Here is a 22,979-nt window from a genome sequence, read left to right on the forward strand (position 1 = left end):
ACACTAGGGTTTTTTGTTTTGTGTGTGTGTGTGTGTGTGTGTGTTGGTTTTTGGTTTGCTTTGTTTTTTTGTTTGTTTGTTTGTTTTTTAAGATGGGGTTTCTCTGTATAGGCCTGGCTGTCCTAAAACTTACTCTGTAGACCAGACTGGCCTTGAACTCAGAGATCTGCCTGCCTCTGCCTCCCAAGTGCTGGAATTAAAAGTATGTGCCACTACCTCCCAACACATTAAGCACATTTTTTTTAAAAAAAAAAATAAGATATTTGGGTTACACCAGGCCTCCAACAACCCAGAGTCTCTGCAATAAGGTTCAAATATTTATATTTTGAATGTATTCCCTGTCTCACTCAGCACATTAATTAAGTATAATCAGGTCTTGGTGTCTGTAAAGATGCAGTGTGAGGTCTCATGTCAAGCACTCTAGTTCCTTATGTAAAAGTTCATAACATTTGCACACAGCACACCCATAACTTCCAATACCCTTGAGATCAACTCTGCTCTCCTTATAACTCATAGCCCAATGTAAGTGCTGTGTTCTACTGGACCAGTGAGAAACAACAACAAGAAAAAAAAATGTGTACTTGGTCATAACAGGAATTTATTCCAAATAGTCTCAAACTACAACTACTTGAACCAATTGATGTGGACATGGGATGTTGATTAACTACAAATGTAAGAAAATAGACGGTCCGGGAAGTCAGAAACTGGGCCACTTCTGTTAAGGTCCTAATACTTTAGTTTTTAATTTAATTTTAATAATTTGGCTCTGTAGACTCTATTGCCAAGAGAAGTTATATAATTTGAAGGGTCCAATGCAGAATGAATGAATGAATGAAAGGAAGGAAGAAAGAAAGAGGGAGGAAGAAAGAAAAAGGGAAGGAAGGAAGAAAGAAAGAAGAGAGAGAGAGAGAGAGAATGGTGGAAATCTTTATCCAAAATTACTAAAATATTTAAAGACAGGAGAGCGTTGGACCAAGCACGGACCTTTGAAACTTTGAATCTGTAGACCTGTACAGATCACACTGGGTAGCCAGTCTGTTGGCTTCACCTGACTGACTCTGCCACTACAGTACAGAAATAGCCATAGACAAGAGAACGGGTGGGCAGGCTGTGGGCGGGCTCGAGCCAGGACTGCTGTGTGCCAATCCCTCGGGTGGACCATCTGTTAGCAATGTGGAGTGTTCCTTACTGCTCAGAAAGACGGGGAAGCTAATATGCAACAGAAGGCTCTGCAAAACGAGCTTCTTCATTTCCCAGATAAACCCAGCTCACTATCTAGCTAAGTAAACCTTTAAATAAAAATTCCAGGGGTTTTGTTGTTGTTGTTGTCTGTAAGACAGGGTCTCATGTAGTTCAAGCCGGCCCCAGATTTATTATGTAGCCAAGAATGACCTTGAATTCCTGATCCCCCTGCTTCCACACTCCAAGTGCTGAGAATGCATGGGGGAGGGGGGTAATATGCGCTGTGCTGTCGAGTAAAGTTTGAAAATTGATACCCATACTTAGTGAAAGAAAATGGCTGGGTGGTATTAGAGGGAGAAAGAAACAGGAGCATTAGACATCAAAAGAATGTTCCACACTTCAGGTCTTCACCGGAGAAAGCCTCTCTCCAGATTCATCATCTGCAAACTGTGAACTCAGCTAAAATCTACTTCAGAGAAATCTGTAGCCTACCAAATTCCATGAGCTCATATGAAAAGTAAAGATGGTTTGGGGTGTGTGCATCAGAAATCAGATAATAGCCGGGTGTTGGTGGCAGCAGCACACGCCTTTGATCCCAGCACTTGGGAGGCAGAGGCAGGTGGATTTCTGAGTTTGAGGCCAGCCTGGTCTACAGAGTGAGTTCCAGAACAGCCAGGGCTACACAGAGAAACCCTGTCTTGAAAAAAACAAAAAACAAAACAAAAAGAAAAGAAAAAAAAAGGAATTAGATAATATAGAATATTCCAGACTGTTCTAACAGAAACTGGGGAAATGGAGCTGTGTCCAGCTAGCCATAGCTGTTAGCTCCGCCCCCCCACTCCCCTCGCAGCCACACCCTTCCCACGCAGTGTGTCTGACATCATTGTCACTGTCTCTGACTCTGAAGAACTTCACCCTCAGCCTGTCTCTACATTAATACAGTTAGAACCATTAAAAGAGAGACACAGAGAGAAACATTGTATATACATGTGCACACAATAACACTTGAACAAAGCAACCAACACATGGTAGGTGCCCACAAATTATTAGCTCTGTTCTTTTTAATGATTAAAGGAACACAGGAATTTGAAAAAAGAAATTTCCTCAATTTTTTTCCTTGGTCTTAATTGTTCTGGTGCCCTTGGCCACAACTGTTCTAGATAAACATGCACACAGCAGCATGCACAAACCTTTTTGCCTTTAAATTAATTAAAAGGAGGCAGCCCCCCAAGCTGTGAGGGAGCCAGACAACATTTGTAACCATTTATTTTGTCATAAATATAGTAAATCATCGTATTGTAAACGTCTGCAGGGAGAGACACCAAAGCAATACAAACCCTCAGCCACTGCCACTCGGGGCCATGGTCATAAGAAATCAAATTGCTTTTCCACTTTGATTCTTAGGCTCTGAAAATATGGAGTCTCTCGGAAACTTGAGGGTCCCCAAGGGAAGGCAGCTGGGACCCTTTCAGCAGCCACAGGGCTGGGCTTTCCAGTTCAGATGTCTCACCCCAAGCATGGGAGTTACCTTTTGTTCCTGTTGGTCCGCTCTCCTTACCCAACAAAAGTGCCAGGTTCTGGGTTAGAGAGATGGCTCAGTGGTTAAGAGAACTTGCTATTCTTGCAGAGAACAGAAAACTCAGGTTCAGTCTCCGGCACCCACACAGTAGCTTGCGACCATCTGTAAGTCCAGTTCCAAGGAATCTGATACCTTCTCATGCCCTTCTTCTCATGCCCTTGGATGTGGCAAACAGACAGACATGCAGACAAACATGCACACACATAAGATAAAAATAAAACTTTGTTGTTGTTGTATTTGTTTTTGTTTTTTTTGAGATGGGTTTTTCTGTGTAGCCCTGGCTATCCTGGAACTCCCTCTGTAGAGCAGGCTGGCCTTGAACTCACAGAGATCCTCCTGCCTCTGCCTCCCAAGCCCTGGGATTAAAGATGTGCACACCACCACCCGGCTACAAAAATAAATTTTTTAAAAAATATCATGTTCCGATATTTGGTTTCTTCTCGATAGAAGCTCCACTCCTTTGCTTCAAATCCTGATTCAGTTAATGTGGGGCCAGGAAGCTGTGGAACCAGGAGGAACAGGCTTGGAGCAAGAATAGGGGTCGAGGCACGCCCAAACTCCGGAAGGAGGAGGATCTCGACCTCACCATCGAAGGCCACCACCTTTGCCTCACTAGAGGAGGTCATGTAGAGAGTGGCCAGATTCAACTTCCTTTCCCCTTCTAAGGTCATGTCCAACAGCACCTGGAATTCCTCCTCATGCAAATGGCTAAGCCCCGGCACCCTGGCCTTGGCGCTGTACACCAACGATATACATTTATCCCGAGAAGGTTTTAAGTAGCCCTTGATCCCCTCAATAAACAGAACCAGTTCTCCAAAGCTGTTCCCTGGTGTGAGTTCTTCGTCCATGCACTCTCCATGATTCTGCCTGCACCCACAGGCCTGGCCGAAGCTTCCTTCCTCCAGTTCAGCCTGACGAGCAACAGACCTGACTACATCGACGGAGAAGTGGATCCTAACTGGCAAGCTAATACCGAAGGGAACCCACATGCCAGATACTTTAACAATCCCCACCATAACCGGGGAGGTATACTCTCGTGTGGAGGAGGGGATGTGACCTCAGAGAAGATGACCTATGACCTGCACTCCTGATGCCCTCCATCCTCCTGTTCCGGTCCTTAGTGTGCCGTTTTCACTGCACCATTTGACACACCATCCCCTTCGATTTTATCAGCACGTGGCTTTCTTCCTCACCAGGTGTAAAGCGAAGCTACTAGGTCAAGAATGGAATCTCTCTACAAAGTTATTGTCAGAGTTAACGAGGTTAGTCCACATCTCCAATTCTCAGTTGAGTTGGTAGTCTTCAACGGAAAAAATACTGGTCTTGACTTCACCGTTCTGTGAGAATCCCACGGTGCGTTGCTTCCTGAGGGTCCCCAAGGCTGCTTTTAGCTTTCTCCCCTCAGGGAATGGCTATAGTCAAGACTGAGGCCTTCTCCCGATGATGAATTAACACTGAGGGTTTGGTGGAGGGACCAAGTCTTTCTAATCAATTGTCCTTCTTTTCTATTTAAAAAAATATGCATTAGTGTCACAAAGAGACATTCAGCAGCTGCCGTCTGCAGAGGATTCGCTGAGCACCCCGAACAGATTTCTAGGCCACCTTCACCCCATCAGTGTCGTCACCAGCAGTTGCCACTCTCTGCCACCGTTCTCCCTGCGCCTTCTGTCTGAATTAGATGAAACTGAGCCACTTCCAGCCACACTGGCGGATCACACCGCAACGTGAATGCAGTTCAATGCATCGCTGCATGATTTGTCTTTTACAGCTTTAATCATGTCTGATTTGGGAGCAAAATCCTAGTAATTGAATTCCGTGTGGTTCCCCTGACAGGGTGGAAGCTAATAATTGAAAAAGCCTCGGCAAGACATCCTCAGTCATATTTATTAGTTTATTATTTATTCATCAGGGCACTGGCTGGCTCACGCGAGTTTTTAAATCATGGGTCTTATCAAAATTCATGGAAAGTAAAGATTACTCAATAAATGTCTGTTGGATGAAATGCATAAAGGAAAGAGGTAAAAGGTGACAGTCTAGAACACACAACAGTGATTTCTTGTCTCAAACAATCACACATTCATATGCACACTATACAACTCTATGCATCCACGCAGAAACTGTCCATACATGTACATGTGCCTCCATAAATGCACACACAATGCATGGATATTCCAATGCAGATACCATATACTCATATGTGTGTGTGTGTGTGTGTGTGTGTGTGTGTGTGTGTGTGCACAGATTTAAAAAAAAAAAGCCTTGTATAGCCAACACCATACAAGTGCATACATGGATAACACAGAAACCATGAGTACAGATCACATACATCCATCACCACACAAACACAAATATAAGTGCATGCATCCTCACAGACTGCACACACATATAACTACATGAGCACACGCATATTCCACAGCTTACTAGGGGCCAGCTCAGGACTATCTTGTGACAAGCCAAGTGGTGGCAAGCTTCTAGCCTGGTCCCTGAGTTCTCCTTACAGCACTCCTCACTGACACTGGGTGAAGTGAGACAGGTCTCCTTCCTACCTCTCTTGGGCCTCCAGATGTCATTCTGCTCTAGACACACACACACACACACACACACACACACACACACACACTTTGTTTCTACAGATCTTCAGTTCCCTCCTGTCAGCACTGGGTGCACTAGCCCTTCATCCTAGATAAAATTCTATTCCCCTGTCTATCCTCACCTCTGGTGAAGGGGTCTCTGGGAGGATGTGCAAGGCCGCTATAATTAACTGGATATGGCAGCATCCGTCACAATAAAACCAGCGTGTCCCAAGTCAATAGAAACAGTAACAGGTGGTATATTGGGTCCTTACCAGGTGTTGAGACTTTATCTTTGCAGCAATTCATTAGGCAAGGCATTGTTATTATAGTACCTTTGTTGTAGATGACAAACTGTCTGGGGGCATTAAATTACTCATGGTTACACAATGGGGAAGCTGGAACTAAAAATCTATGAAGTCTGAAAGCCAATGATATATTTATCACCAATGTACCAGCTCTCCTGAATGTACTGACTATTATCTGATAGAGTGGAATATTGGATTCCAAAGGGCCACATGAAGCCGGATTTTTAGCACAAATCAGGTCAGGAAAGTTATTTACCCTATCGTTGCTGTCTTTAAAATTCAGATAACAATAGCTAATTTTGCAGATCCACCCTAGGGATTCAAATAGTAAGATATATGAACTTCCCGACTATCAGAGTGTCTAGCAACATCAAGACGTCAATAATGTCTCCCACACTGCTGAAGCCTTTCTCCATGAATGAGATGTCAGAGAAGAATGCATTAAATTCACACCTTGTGAATTCCCAAGAAAAGGAGACTCAGCCTGTTGATCAAATTGTTCTATTTAAAAACAAGGTGGGATATTTCCATCCCAGAGACATTTACCGTATCCGACACTGTCACCTGACCACTACAGAAACTCTAGACTGAAGCACAGACTTTGTCTGCCCAGACTGCTCCCTCCGTGTGGCCCAGAGGCTCAGCTAGTCAGCCCCCTCTTGCTTAGACTGGAGACATGCTGCATAGAACATAATTGTCTCATGGTATGTTGAAGGCTCATGCATGGTCCCTGGCTTCTTAAGACATGGTCCAGAGCAATAACTGTTTCCTTTCCGCTCAATACAGCACACATTCTAAGTTGGGCCTTGTGGCTCATGCCTGCAACCTCTGCACCCACAAGACTGAGGCAAAAAGATCAAAACCAGCTTGGGCTATCAAACAAGGCCAAGGTTGGCCAGATATGCAATAATCCCTGCCTTTTAAAAAAAGGCACAGAGAAATTTTACATGTAGGATTACTTTAAAACAGTATTAGGCTAAGCAGTGGTGGCACATGCCTTTAACTCCCGTACTTGGGAGGCAGAGGCAGGCAGATCTCTGTGAGTTAGAGGCTAGTCTGGTCTAGCAGATAGTCCAGGATATCAGGTTCTAGGATAGTCAGAGTGCCACAGAGAAACCCTGTCTTGAAAAACAAAAAATAGAATAAGACAACAAAAACAGTATTAAAATGTCGTATATAGACAAATACAGGGGCACATGCCTTTAATCTCAAGACTCACTAGAGAGGCAGAGGCAGGCTGATCTCTAGGAGTTCCAGGTAATTCTGCTTTACATAGTGAGGTCCAGGTTACCCAAGGCTATAACAGTGAATTTTTGTCTCAAAAAAACATGTAAAAAATTATATCTAAGGCTAGATAGGGTATGTGCAACATACTGGTACAATGCTTGCCTGACACCTTGAATTTAATCCCAACAGTGAAATAAAGGAAAGGGGAAGGTTGCAGTGTGTGTGTGTGTGTGTGTGTGTGTGTGTGTGTGTGTGTGTAATCAGTCAAGAAATGAATGTGTCAGATAATAAACCAGCTAAAACAGTTCCTATTGTTAGACTTCAATTACTTGACAACAACCTTAAAGCAATGTTTAATCTAGCCTATAGAGTCAACTATCTCAATCCTTAATATCCCTTTAGAACTCTAGACAACTCAGGATAACACCTGGGGTAATACGATATTGTGGACTGGTGCGAGACTAGATTGCTTGTGAAATATAACAAGAGAATTTCAGGTAAGCAAATGCAAACACAGCAGCCAGTCTGTTTAAACTCCCTTCCAAGGTGATTCTCATTTAACTCAATGGGAATGGTGTAATGCTCCACTGTATCGTAAGTTGTGACTTTAAAACACAAATTGGTCTCAGACGAGAGGTCATAAACACAAAATGTTAACCCAAATACCAACCATGTGGCAACCCCAACTCAGTAGACAGGAGCCAGTTATGGGTTTCGGAAGTATGAAAAGTGGCAGCCATGCCCGCTGTGTGCCAGACACTAAACATAAGCAATTCCGGTGCATTTATAACGTCAAAATAAGGTTTAGCCATTGACCAGGATTTGCTGTTTCCATTTTAGAGTGAAGCAAATATACAATGGTATCAAGTCCACTGCATCGATCCAGAGAGCTGAGTATTTGGAGCTTGGGCTATCTGATGCCAAAGTTTACACTTTGTCTACACTGAACTGGATTAACAAAGAAATGCATAACTTTGCCTCAAGGCCCCGACCACCAGGGATTGAAGGAGGCCTGTACCCTGCTGGGCCACTTCATTCCTTTGCCCCTTTTCCTTCCATTCCTAACTTTCCAACCCCAGATAAACTAATAGAGAAATGAAGAACACTCTTAAGGAGGAGTCCTGAGACTCTAGTGCTCCTGTTGAGGTTTAGGACCTGGCCCTGGGTAGACAGAACATGTGCCTTTTCTTGGTTCGACTTGCGAAGCCCTTGGCAGAAGAGATACCATGGGCTGCCAAAAGCCAGGAGGGCATTTTCCTATTTGCTCAAGCTGATGCTCATGTATATAGATGACTTCTCTTTGAAGTTGATCTGTTTTATTTACAGTTGTGCCCTAGTCATTAGCCAGCAGGGACTTTGGGAGTAGCATGTTCTGGGAACACTTCCTGTCAGGTTTTTCCCAGCCCCTCTGGAATGCCTCTGAGCTTCGCTTTGTATCTCTGGGGGTGGTCTGGGGTACCCAAAGGGACTTCGCCTTTATCCTCCAAAGGATTCCCAGCAACCAACCTCAAAAATAAACCAGGGCTTAGCAAGACCTCACTGAAATAGTGCCTGATGTTGTTTAAAGAACACAAGTCTGGCCTGGTTTCTATTAATTACTCATGAAGATTTATTTTGCTTCTTACTTGTCAAATTATATGTCAGTGTACGCAACTAATCTTGTGTTTATTATAGTATAAACTGAGAAATGAGGTAGGGCAGCAAGATTCCTTTATCTGATGAGAAATAGCAAAAGTTTGAGTCCTGACAGACGTGAGAGAGACTAGGATTGTGACCACTTAACCAAGGGGAGGCAAATTCTACCCTGTCTTCTCAGAACAGAAGGTAGAACACAAGTTAATTATCAGAACAACCAAAGCAAGAAAAAGCAGCTGAGAGCAGATCCCATGTAGCAGATCCACACTGGAAGACATGTCAAGACAGGCTCAATACTGCAAACTTTAAAAGTCAAATTCACCTCTGTAGATCTCAAAAGTGCCCTGGGGCTATGGGGGGGGGGGAAGAGAGGGGGGCTGGTCAGGTAGACTGCTCTATCCAGGCCAAAGTAGCAGTCAAGACTGATTAAAAGTTTTGATTAAAAAGAAGTATCAATCAGGGAAGAGAAGAGAAGAAAAGGTAGAAGAGATTAGGGGAAGGGGTAACATTTGAGGAGTCATATGGGACCCTGAAACTTCTTAAAATAAATACATATAAGAAGGTGACTGAATGAAATCACCATATCAGAGGGGAGACAGAGCCCCAAGTGGACATCTCTCATTATCAAATGAAACTTCCAGTAAGGACAATAGGTTTCATATAATCAATTTTTTGGCAAGGGGGTTCCATGGGAACCTTCAAACAACCCAGGCCCTTTCCAAGGCCATTGGTGGCTCTCCACAAACTGATGGCATGGTCCTACTGCTGAAGACAGAGCCTGCACAGCTCCCTGGAAATGGAGACTTAGAGCTGGTGACCGCCTGAAGTCTTCACCCCTAATAGGCTGGTGTTCAAGGCACTGGAAGGAGCTCGGCACTCTAAGAGGAAGAGAAAGAGAAACACCAGCACAGCTACAAATTCTTAGGTCCACAATGGTTGCCTGCTTGCAAGATACGCTGGTGCAGTAATGGTATAAACCTGTGGGAGAAACCAACCAATATCTGGTTTCCACAAGCTGGAAGCCATGTCCAATGTTTCTTGGGTGGCTAAGAGCCTGAGACTAGACAGTCCAGGGACTCAGGAAAGAACAGCTACTATTGTTCTGCTAACAACATTCTGTTATCTGGGTGCATCAGTGCCTTGCTCAGTCATCATCAGAGAGGCTCCCTGCTGCAGATGGGAACACATACTGAGACCCACAGTCGGACAATATACAGAGAGGGAGAGTCTTTGGAAGACTCAGCCCAAAAAGGGATGTTTCCATCAAACGCCTCCCCTCAGGCCTCAGGGAACTCTGCAGAAGAGGAGGTGGAAATGGAGGCCACCAGAGAATGAAGGCCTTCTAGTCACAACAGGGCTGGGGCAGATAGGACCTCACAGAGAGTGTCGCAGCATGTGCAGGGCCTGCCTGAATCTATAAGATCTATCAGATAAGGTCCTAAAGCTGAAAGGACTTGAGATGGACTCATGCTCCCATCTCTAGGCCAGAAGCTACCTCCAGTCGCACTAGGGAAACAAACCACTCTTAAGAGTAGATGCCGTGTTCAGCAGTAGCTGGTCAAACCAAAAGAACCCAACACCCTGGCGGGTTCTTTGTCTTATAATTGCCAGATCCAAAGGAAACTCCATTCCCTCAAGTTCCAAAAGGCAGAAGAAGGGACCAATGGATCCGGTGTCTATTATCATACCAAAGCTCCTGCTAGCCTCCAGGTTCACTCAGGATCACAAGCCCCTGTTACACAGTCTAGAGTCCATGCTGGTGTCCTAGCCCTTCTGCCCTTCTCACCTCCTCCACCAACCCTAAACTTGCCCCTGCAATACTCATTCTCCTTATAACCCTGCTATCTCTCTCTCTCTCTCTCTCTCTCTCTCTCTCTCTTTCTACACACACACTCACACACCTCCTCTCGCACCTATAATAAAAATCTTCCCCTTAACCACACTTTGGAGAGGCCATGTTGTCAGTTTATGCAATAATGTTAAGTCTGGGCATTTTTTTAATAACTTTATAGGTCCTTTGCATCATGTCTTCAGGATTTATGTTTTATGGATTCCTGCGTGTGCAGAGGGATGTGTCTCTGCATCTGTGTGTATTTCTTGTGCTTTTTCTTCAACAGTGGTTTGGCAGCCCAACTATTGGTCATACTCCCTCCTGTGTCATTTACTACAACACAAAGCACTTTCACGTATATTATCTACTTTGGCCTCAAATTACCTACCTAGGACAGACTTTATTACCCCCCATCTACTACTAGTAAGGAAACTGAGCCACATTCCTTTGTATGAATTCACACAAACCTATGGAAGACCTGGTTAAGATTCAAACCCAGATCCTCTAAGTTGTGGACCTTTCTAAAGAAAAGTAAATGTGCCGGGCAGTGGTGGTGCATGCCTTTAGTCCCAGAACTTGGGAGGCAGAGGCAGGTGGATTTCAGAGTTTGAGGCCATCCTGGTCTACAGAGTGAGTTCCAGGACAGCCAGGGCTATACAGAGAAACCCTGTCTCAAAAAACCAGAAAGAAAGAAAGAAAGAAAGAAAGAAAGAAAGAAAGAAAGAAAGAAAGAAAGAAAGAAAGAAAGAAAGAAAGAAAGAAAGAAAGAAAGAAAGAAAGAAAGAAAGAAAGAAAGAAAGAAAGAAAGAAAGAAAGAAAGAGAAACAAAGAAATAAAGAAACAAAGAAAGAAACAAAGAAAGAAAAGTAAACATGTAGAGAAACGACCAATAAATGCAAAATATTATAGTTAAGGGGAGGGGGGAGTGACATATCTTTAAAGACAACAAATCTAAAGTCCAGAGGGGTGATCCCATGTACAGGGTCATATGAAATCCAGAATTCTTCCCACAACACGTTATTTTTTTATTAAATACATTCTAAACACATTTTGTATGTAGTCTAGGTACACAACGTGATCGCATGTGTATCTGCAGGTTCATCTTCGCTGGCAGCCTGACTTCACTGGATTTGAAGTCACCATGGAGATACACCTCCAGGTGTGTTTGGGAGGGTGTTTCCAGGGAGACTGAGCTGTGGAGGGAAGATCTGCCCTGTGTGTGGGCTGTGCTGTCCGCCATCCGGAGGCAGTGGTCCAGCCTGAGTGAATGGAACAGCAGTGCTGGCCTCCTGCTGTTTCCTGGCTCTGACTGCACTGTGGTCCCCTGCTTCAGGCTCCTGTGGCTGTGCCATCCCTACTGTGGTGGACTGTAATCTCAAACCCTGAGCCCTGCCCTTCCTTCCTTCCTTCCTTCCTTCCTTCCTTCCTTCCTTCCTTCCTTCCTTCCTTCCTTCCTTAAGTTGCTTTTGTAGGTTATTGTATCACAGTAATGAGAATAGTAACTAATACTTTAATTCTTTAACCGGAAAAGCGAATATACGGCTATTGTAGTGAAGCAATATCTGTAATCGCACACCCACTGTGTCTGTCCTGCAGAATTCTAAAACAAAAGCGTCTTTGATTTATTTTTTGGTTGAATATGCAGCACGAGGCCAAACCTAATCTAGCACTGATAATAAGAAGGAAAGGGGGGGGGGGAGATAACTTCCAATATTCAGAGCTCTCTATTCCCTGCGTTCTGTTTGACAGTTTGCTTTTTGTTTATAAGACAACTGACAACTGCATGTTGTTGCTGTGTTTTTTTTTTAAATACAATACAATCTTTTGCAGAAAGTTTAACGTATAGAATAAAATCACGTGGGTCTGGCAAAATGGGCTGGGAACGCCAATGGCGGCACCCTGTCAAATGTCGCCAACAGCCTCATAATTACTGTCACCTTCCTTTGTGGAGCACTCACTGGGAGCACCGCGAGGGGGCTAGGCATTTTGTTGCCCTGTTGGAAATAACTTCCAAGCCAGCTGGCTGCTACCGGAGAGATAGGATTTTCTAGTCTCTTACTGGAGGTTTAGGATCCAGGGGGCAACAGTCTAATGAATGGCAGCTTTTCCAACTGAAATCAAAGCACAAGAAATGTAGACACACACATGCACACACAGCTCCACTGAACTTGATGTTTTATTTCCTCTTCTAGTGACTCTTGTTGGGGAGAAATGTTGACGTCTTTTTAATGGCATTATTGAGGTCAAACGAGTGCAGTACACGGTCCATGCTGACAATTGGATAATTGTTGCGGGGGAGCAGGTGGGGGGATGGGGGCTCATCTCTTCATCTCCCTCCACTGCTAAACAATAACTGTCATAATCGGTTGTCAGAAACCAACCAAAGCCTTTAGTTTACGTCCTAGGAAAAGATTCCTTTCCCTCTGACAAAAGGGTAGTGGCGCGGGTGCTTCGGAGAGCCTGAGCGCAGGAAATGGGAGCGTTCCTCCCTCTCTGTCTCCTTCCCAGGCCTGCTGGCAGCCCTTGCCCTTCCTCTGTACGCAGAGTCCTCCCACCCACCTTGCGACTCACGCGCTAACAATTGTATATCTTCTGTGCCCCTCTTCTTAATTCACAGACAATCCCATGCGTTTATTTCTAGCTGGTAAATTCAAAATTAAAACACTGGTTTTACGTGTCAAGGTTAAACGCATACGCAGAAGAATGTCCCCCTGATTATGCCACTGGCGTAGCCCGCAGTTGGTTGAGGACGCTGACAATCAGCTAATTTCACAAAAGCCGACCCGCAGACCTATTTTATAGTCATTTGGTCGAGCTGGATATTCTGTTTGAAAGCCGCATTGAAATCAAAGTGTTTTCCCAGGCTCTTGGAGTGCCCGGGTCAAGAACGCTGACAATCTGCTGTCAGAGAGACAGCCTGTCAGCATTGCCCCCTGTCACACAGCCCAGTTGTCACTCCAATAAGAACAAGCTGGCAACCTGCTGCCTTGTGACAAGCACTGTGACTCAGAAACAGAGCCAAGTGCTGTGAATGAAGCCCCGAGAAAGGCCATTTTATGCCAGAGGAAATATGGCGTCTCCTGCAGCACGGTCATAATGTCGAATTAAAATGTGGGTTAGCTGCAAACCCAAGGACAGTTACTGACAAACCGTGTGGGATTGTTTTTCTCTGTTTTTTCTTTTTCCTTTTCTTCTTTTTTTCTGTTTCTTTTCTTTTCCTTTTTTTCCTCTTCATCTTTTTTTTTGGTGTGTATATGTGTGTGTGTGTGTTTGTGTGTGTGTGTGTGTGTGTGTGTGTTGGGGTTGGGTGTTCAACACAGGGTTTCTCTGTGTACTCTGTGTAGCCCTGGCTGTCCTGGAACTCGATTTGTAGACCAGGCTGGCCTCGAACCCACAGAAATCTGCCTGTCTCTGCTTCCCATGTACTAGGACTAAAGGTGCGAGCCACCACACCACACCATGCCACACCCAGATTCCACCTCCTTTGTATAATCTCTGAGTTTTGAACTCTTCTCTACCTTGACTAAGATGGAGGAAATGTGTCATTTGGGGTTATTAATGTCCTAAATGGGAGGTTTGTTTTTTTAATTTTCCCCTCCCTCCCTTCTTTCTTCCTTCCTTCTTTCCTTCTTCCTTCCTTCCTTTTAATTAAAGACAGAGTCTCACTATGTAGCCCCAGCTAGTCTTGAACTCACAGGGATTGCCTGCCTCCTGGGGTCATATGCTATACAACTCAGCTAAAGAAAGTGTTGCCAACGATGGAACCTGGTGCTATGCAAACGCCTCACCTCTCCAGGAGAGCAGCAGTACTGTATGGGGATCTTCCAGATGCCCTGAGAGCTTCTAGGTTTAGCATCCCAGATTGGTCTGAAGACGAAACTGAGCAGAAGAGTGACTGTTCTAACTTGTGAGGGACTCTGACTTAAACCCCCATCCCCAAATCAAACGCAAACACGAAGAAAAAAAATTTTTTTCAGGCACTATTTCCCCCTGACACCCAGGAAAGCAAGGGAAGCTAATCAGCTCCTTCCTCAAGTAACAGGACAGTCAAAGTGTGTGTGTGACCATTTTCCAACTCCACAGATAACTTCAAGACCTCAGGGTGACCAACAACACCAAAATAGTCCATAAATATTTTACAAGTCATAAGATAAATTCCAAATGGCTTTTAAAGTCCAGTTTCCAAATTAATTGTCATTAATGAAAAGAATTTAAAGAACATAGTGTAAAAAAAAAATCACATTTAAAATATATCTACTTGCCTGGTCACAGGGGCGCACACTCCATCCAATCAACTGGGAGGCAGAGGCAGATGAATCTCCAAGTTCAAGGCCAGCCTGGTCTACAAAGTGAGTTCCAGGACAGCCACAGCTACACAGAGAAACCCTGACTTGAAAAAAATCAAAAATAATAACTAGCTAAGCAGACATGTCTATTTAAAGAAATATGCTTTTGCTTTCTTGTGTGAATTGGTCCCATGGCTGTTTAAGGTCTTTGTTCACCCCAGCAGATAACACTGGGAAGGGCTGAATCGCTGCAAAAACTGTAAAATTTTTGTTTTGCTTTGTTTGGATTTTTTTTTTTTTTTTTTTGAGACAGGGTTTCTCTGTATAGCCCTGGCTGTCCTAGAACTCACTCTGTAGAGTTCTGGCCTCAAACTCAGAAATCCACCTGCCTCTGCCTCCCTGAGTGCTGGGATTACAGGCGTGCACCACCACTGCCCGGCTAAAATCTGTGAAGTTAAATAGATTGTTTTCAAGATCTGTAAAGGCCTTAAAGACTTCATGAAATTAAAATAAAAATCTATACTCTGGAGAAACAAAGTGTGACCAGTCTTTATCTGGATGCTGATAAGACCACAAGGGGGTCTCAAAGCTCCAAGAGATTCTGTGTAAGAATACTGACCTTCAGGCCAGGGGCACGCCCAGAGAGTAGATGCTCTAACCTTGCACGCCTGGCGACCAGAACTCAGTCCCTAAAGTACCTATAACCTTTATAGAGATTCAACACAGGAAGTGGTTCTCTGTCCCCAGATCCACATTATTATTATTATTTTTTAAATCTCACTTCAATTTACATACACTGCCCCTCTGGCCTTACAGGATTGTGCAGTGGAAAGCCCAGAACGACATTCAAGCTCCTCCTTTCCCTGTCTTTGTCGTTACCTGCGGCCCTGATTGGAGAGCTGTGGCCTCTGGGCTTCCTTTCCTCCTCTGTAAAGGGAAGTGGGCTACAGGATGCTTTGTCTCAACTTCCAGAATTTTATTATGGTTCTGACTTCAAATTTTCCTCGTTTATGCTGGTCAAGGAGAGGCATAAATACAAACCAGGGTCCAGTTGTGGGATCATGGGTACCGGCCACCCAGTAGCTGCCTGGCACTAGTCACAGGCCCCTGGGATTTCATGTAAACCTCTGGTGATAGTTAACAATGTCTCCATTCTAAGCTTGTATACTGCAAGAAGAAGAAGCGCCTTCATTCTCATGGCTGCAAACACGACTGCAAACACGACTCGGATAGTAATATCCACCTCGTGAGCCTCCTTTGCTGTTGGTGTCTAAGCATGAGTCACTGAATTGTTACAGAGAGGAGCCATTCCCTCTAGCAAGTTTTGAAATTCCACCACAGGAAATTACACAGGACCTGCGCCTCTGCTACAAAACAGGTCCCTGATTTGTAAGGAATGCTTAGAGGGCTAGGAGCAACCCTCAAAGCAAGCTGCTCAAACTCTGAAGAAGCCAGCTCTCCCCTTGGTGCTGTCCCAAGTTCTAAGATGTAAACTGCATACCATCATGCTGGCCTGCCTGTTTTTCTGAGCCATGAAAATTACCGGGGAAAGAAAAGATAGAACAACATCTCACCCAACACACACACACACACACACACACACATATACATACTACACACGCAAACATACACACACACCACACATATACAAACATACACAAACACAACACACACAATACAACACACATACACAAACATACACACACAACATACACACAGACAAACACAACACAGAACACACACAAACACACAGACAAACACAACACACATAAACACACACACAAATGTATAGATTTAGGGTCACTTGGAAGAGTCATTAAAAGTATTTACTGCCTGTAGCCAAAATTTATAGAACAGAGAGTGACAGAGACAGACAGAGACAAAGGCCACACTGAGACTCAGAGAGACGCTTCTTTGCTTCTTAGCCATAAGTGAATCAAGAAGCCGGTCTGTCCTTCTGAGGCGATGAGTCAGCCCTGACAAGAGACTCACTCCTGGCTAACTGGCTGGAAGTTGCCGAGCTCAGACGACTTCCACGCCAGTGAATGATCAGCCTCTGCAGAGCTGACCTGAATGAACCACCAGCGTCAGGAGGAAGCAAGCAGAGGACGGTGACATCATTAAAACTTTGAAACGTGGAGACTCATTTCCTGTCTCTTTCTATGCATTAGCTGAATAACCGCTCAGAGGCTTTGGAAGCACAGGATGTGGACATGTGGTTTTTAAGGACCGAGGACCAAGGGGCTCACTCTATTGTACGTGACTCTGGCATGCGACAGGATCGCACAGACTTTTTTTTTCCTCCAAGTTTCCACTTCCGGAGTCTTAAGTAAACATGAAATGCTTCAGGTGAAAGGCCTGGCAGGGAGCAAGCCATTCTCATACTTGCTGTCTCAGAAGCACTGAATCTGGCGCTATCTAGGGACAGCAAAATGGAATTTTTGTCCTCAGATCCCAGCTCTCTTTGTAGGTGAGTAAGGCTAGATTCTAGGACACTCAGGGCTAGGATACTAACTTCATTATGGTCCTCCTCTGTCGTCTGTGAAACCAGCAAGAAGACTCTCCCCAAGACACACGGACTACCAGTGTCTAATTCCCCTAGCGCTGACCTGACCCACGGAAAAGGAGGAAGGCTATTTGGCTTGTGTGTTAAGGGTCTCAGTCCACAGTAGCCTGGCCTCGCTGCTTTAGGACCTGTAAGGAAGTGATAACAGGTGGTAGGAGCTGGAAGAAGCCACTCACAGGCCGAGCAGGAAGAAAAGCCCCAAAGAAGAGGGGCCAAGGCGGCAGACGTTTTGCTGTGGAGAGCACACCTGAGCATCTACCTAAAGACCGCATGTCCAGAGCAGCTACCAGCACACTGGGTGTCTACAGGTTGTGAGAGGCAGAAATGCTTCCAGGCCTTGCTAACTGTCCCCTGCACAACCAACCCATTCCAAGTTAAGAGGACCCCTTAAAGCCCAGCTTTAAAGCAAGGTCACAGGCTCTTTTCCCAACACCCACAGCAGCCTTCATAGAGCAAGGTATCTGTGGGTGTGACAGATACAGCTGCTGCATGGGAGTCCTTGAGAAACAGGCTCTGAGCCTAATGTGTCTGTAAGCAGGGACAACAGAGACTAGCATTTCTGTATAAGAGGTGAGGGGGTGAGAGCTCAGAATTTTTGAGAGTGTCACCTTTAAAGAGATGAGGGAAGCAGGATTGGGCAGGGCCAGCTCACTGCAGGGGGATCTGGAGTTAGCCGGTCCTTTAGAGTTGGGTTGCTTGGATACAACAGGGCCTTGCTCTATTTCCTTTCCCATACACTGCTTCCTAGATTTAGGCAACACCCAAAGGAGGGTTATGTTCTCAGGCAAGATGACATTCCATGAGGGTGATTCTGAGGAACGTGATAACCACAACAGCCCGGTGTTTGTCCTCTGTCTAACTGGCCATCTGGGTGGAGTCTAAAAGTCATAGAAATGAATGTTATTGATTATATAATCATAGGCTGCAAAATGCATAAGTACCTAGATGAAGGATGGAAAAGGATTCCAAAACAGTCATTAAATTGATAGTGCCGGGGTAGTTAAAGATCCCTTCTGATAAGCCTGAGGACATGAGTTGGATCCTGGGGAATCACAAGGTGAAAAAAGGAAACTGACTCTAAAAATGGTCCTTTGACCTTTAATTCAACACAAGCCATGCCCACTTCCTTTACATAATAAATAAGTAAATAAATAAATAAATGTAATAGCATTTTTTCAAAATTAGTACTATAAATAATTCATTTTCTGCTTGTTTTCAAAGTCAGACATGATGCTTTTCACGTAAAATGTCAGCATGTAAGAGGAAGGAGCCTGAGGATTGCTAGTTCAAGACCAGTCTGGGCTACACGGTGAGCTCCTGTCTCAACCACAGAGAGACGTTACTGATGTTTTTATCACTGCTACCATCACGTGAAAAGTGGGACCACCTCAGGAAGTGCAATTCGTGGCTTCAAAAATACTGTGTTGCATATCCACATGACTGTAGTGAGTTCCAAAACTGTGTTGTCTATCCCGAAATATAGGAACGTTCGTTTTGTACAAATGCTAGGCACCATTTAAACACTTGAAACGCAGAAGACATCTGTAACTCTAAGATAAGCATTTTATTAATTCTATGTCACTGAAAATTTGGTTAAGTGATTTGAGATCTACATAGCAGGAAAGTGTAGACCCAAGGCTCGAATCCATTGACTCTCCAATCCGGGTTCCTACAGACTCTGTTTGATAACCTATATACATGCATTTCAAGTAACCTGAAAGCTCCCTCTCTACATTACAAATTTACCTTCTAATTCAAGTTCTTAAGAAAAACATAATAGAAAAAGCTGCTAATGTTAAGACTATGCTAGAGAAAAAAAAAAAAAAAAAAAAAAACCTCAAAGACCTACTTTAAAGTCTTTTAATATTTAAAAGCTTTTAGATGCCAAGGAAGATTGGAGGCACACAGCTTTCAACTCCAAACAGGCGGCTTTGTAGATACCTATTTGAAGGTCTAGTCAAAGCTTTACGCTTCCTAGAAACTTAAGACAAAATTTACTTTCAAGCTAATTCCCTAGGGACTGTTTCTCATCTTCCAGGGAAAAGATAATTCAGCTGAAATTCGTTAGCATTTCTCTCCGTTCCTCCTCCTTTTTAGAAACAGAAATACAGTTTATTGAGAAAGAACACATTCCCAACTATGGGAGTGGGCTAGTGAGGCCAGGGTAAAGCCCAGAAACATAATTAGCATTTGGAAAGCAATTATTTCACCAAGAGAAGAACAAATTTCTAGATTCAAAGTTCTCAGTCTTTTTAAAAAAATGTCTAACCTTAACCTCATAAATGTCCTCTTTGATCAGAGAATGGCCATGGTCTTTGTAAGCCAAGCTCTTCAGAAACTCCGTGTACATGTCGGGCATTAAGGCCTTCCAAGATGCACAAGAAAGTCGTTTCAAAAGAAACTTCACTGGAGATGGAATGCATTTTCAAAGTATAAAAAAATAACTCTTCTCTACCTATTCATACAAAGTTTGACCCTGCTTTTAGGGTCACAACCTCGTAGTGTAGGGAGGGAGGCGGTTCTGATGCTAAGGTTCTGTTTCAGATTGGTTCTTGATCTGTCAATCAAGAAAGCCATGGGCCAGTTGCTAGGCGACGGAAGGGATAGGTGGAACTTCTGGGTCCCTGGAGGCAAGGAGAGGGACACAAGGGAGGAGAGACAGAGTTTTGCCATGCTTCTGATGGAGAAGGGTTGAAGAGCTATGTGAGATCTCAAAATGGAGTAGCCACACAGGCTGCTCCTACAGACGGGTGGTCAGAGGCATTTAGCAGGGGTTAATTGGGACTTGCCACTAAAGTTTAAGCCAGGTGGGAGGAGCGGAACTAAGTGTAATGAACAAAAACTCTACTTCCCCGCTGCCTAGTCACTCACTAGAGAGTCAACTTCTGAGCACTAAGCGGGGTGTGTCTGAACACTAGAGACCTTTCCTCCATCGGATAAAAATTCCTTTTCAGAGTGATGGAACCCAGAACTTTATACACACCAGTCTACCACTCCACTTAGACTTCCAGGCCTAAGAATGCCTTCTTTTCCCTTTGGTCAATTGCTTGCTGGCAAAGACACAGATATCTTTGGCACCCAATCTTATCCATTGGTTGTTTATTCAAACTGCAGATGTAAAAGGAAAGTCACTTTCAAAAACTAGGTCAAGAACTTAAAAATTAGAACTGTGGATGTATTTCAGTTGGGAAAGTGCTTGCTTAGCATGCCTAGGGCCCTGGGTTAGCTCTCCGGCATGGAATAAATGCGGTGCTACACACCTGTGATCCCAGCACCCCGGAAGTAGAGGCAAAGGGACTAGAAGTTCACGTCATCCCCAGGTACATATCAAGTGTGGGGTCAGCCTGGACTGTGTGAGACTCTGTCTCAGTATCGATATCAACGGTTCTCAATCTTCCTAATGCTGAAACACTTTAATACACTTCCTCATGTTTTGGTGACCCCCCAACCATAAAATCATTTTGTTGCTACTTTGTAACTGCAATTTTTCTACTATCATGAATCATAATGTAAATATCTGTATTTTCCCATGGTCTTTAGGTGACCCCTGTGAAAGGGTTGTGCGACCCCTAAAGGAGTCTCTACCCACAGGTTGAGAACTGCTGATCTAGGTCTATAATTTCCTAACTTATCATTCTGCTAAGGGTATTTACTCGTTGAATAGCACCCAGGTAGACTGACAGAAAGAAATAAACACATGTTCACAGACTTCTCTTTAACCCACACAGCTCATCATCCATGATACTGCTCCACATCCCCTCAAATCCCAGACCCTTCCCCTAACCCTGCCCTACATATGACACTGTTAACACCTGCAGCCAAGATAAAGCGTCTTGCTTTCCGTGTGGACAGAAACAAAAGAGTTGAACTCACGAGCCGATAGGACTTGTTCCACGTCAGATTTAAAGTTAGGACTTTTTAAAAGAATCCGATGAGAGTCCCAAACCACCTAACACGGTCTTTCAGCTTCAGTCAGGTTTGTTAACATTGTTTACATTCAAAGGAAACTCCTTGCAGGTGCAACCACTTGCTTCTCAACCATCACTGGGATATGAAATGAAAAATTTGGCTTGATTCCTCCAGAATCAGAGAATCTTTGCTTGTTTGATGAAGACATGCGTTCTGAGAGGATGTTTGTTCTCTGACCTCAGGAAGAAGCAGACCCAAGGTCTGAGAAAATGTGCTGAGAAAGCACCGCTAAGTTAGGTCATGGAACTCAGCCTGTCCCTGGCTGTCTCAGGAAACACGGAGGGAGAGAAGCCACCGCCAGGGTGCTCAGGAGTCCTGCACCTCTCCTCCTTTCCTTTACTGAGGTAGTGCGCTGGCTGTGTGGAGGCTGGCTGCCAACACAAACTCAAGGACAAAAGCTTAGTTTCCAGGTGAGACATTCCTTTTCATTTTTCAATTTTTTTTATATTTCATGTTTGTTTGAGAGTGAATACTTCAAAAAGAAAAAAATGAACCCTCCCCTTTGGTCTCTTTCTTGGGGGAAAAGTAATTAAGTATTTTCAGACTTTTTTTTAATAACGAAACCTCCTTATCTCCCAATGCTTTGGGTGGTTTCTATCACTTTCGTACAAATAGAACAAAGCCATCAAGTGCACCTGTATTTTGTTTGGTTGTGCGTCGTGCGTGCTTATTTTTCCAATCGCTGAGATTTCACAGCTTAATGTCAAAAGAAAGCTTTGGAGGTCACCTTAACATATTATTACAGATACAGGGTTATGAAAATTCTAACAACTAAAAGCCTGAGTTTTTGGTGTTGTTGGGATTTTGTTTTTGTTGGTTTTTTTTGTTTGTTTGTTTTGTTTTGTTGGGTTTTTTTTAGCAATGTAATGACCTAGTTCTATATATAATCCAACAACAGACCTGTCTTTTAAAAAAAGAAACAAAACAAAACATCATTTTCTTCCGGCAGACTCAGTTCACCACATCATTCAACCAGTCCTCACACCTCAGGTTTTCCTGTTTCCAGTTCCAACTCCTCCACCCCCACTCTCTATCCCTGTAATTTTTCAATTAAGTCTTAATTTTCAAGTCATTTGGTATGGCCTTTGCTATCCTGATAATCCATAAATTTAGAGGGAAAGTGATGCAGCTGGACGGAGCTGGAGTTAACGGAAAGGATCTACACATGCAAACTATGGTCCCGCGTGTTTGTGTCCTATTCCAAGGAAGCCACGTCAACATGGATGTGTCAGCATGGGAAATCAACATGGGAAATGTGTCAACATGGCTCTTGAGGCTGTCCTGCATACATGCTGTTTTAAACCTTTGGCAGAAGATTTTCACAACTGCAAATCAGGCAGCCCCGAAGGTGAGAATTCACTCAGGTTTCCCTGATCGAGTTACAAGCCCCTCCACCCCCAACCCCCGCAACTTTTCAACTAAATTATGCCTTCAACATTACAGCATTTGTCTCGCTGAATCTCCTTTCCGTACAAAAGGTAAGAAAAAGACATCTCATTTCTTAAAACTAGCATCCCAGTTTGGATGCAGGAGAAACACTAATCAAGATACTGGGAAAGTATCAGGGCAAACAGAGACCAGTCAGGCAGCGAGAAAGTGGCTTTCAACCCCTAGAGACTTTGGTATTATCTGGGACTCCTCCACTGAAGTAGCATCTGCCATTGTGAATCTTGACTGTCCCTTTGATTTTACACAGTGGAGGGTTTGTTCTACCTTTAAAAGCACATCCTCTCCCTCCACCCCCACAACATCCTGACTGTTGAACAAGAGTTTGTTTTCTGACAATCTGAAGCCTTGGTTCTCAACCTTCGGGGAGCCCCCAATCA

The sequence above is a fragment of the Apodemus sylvaticus genome, chromosome 20 (genome assembly GCF_947179515.1).
Source record: "Apodemus sylvaticus chromosome 20, mApoSyl1.1, whole genome shotgun sequence".
In the NCBI taxonomy this organism is placed as follows: Eukaryota; Metazoa; Chordata; class Mammalia; order Rodentia; family Muridae; genus Apodemus; species Apodemus sylvaticus.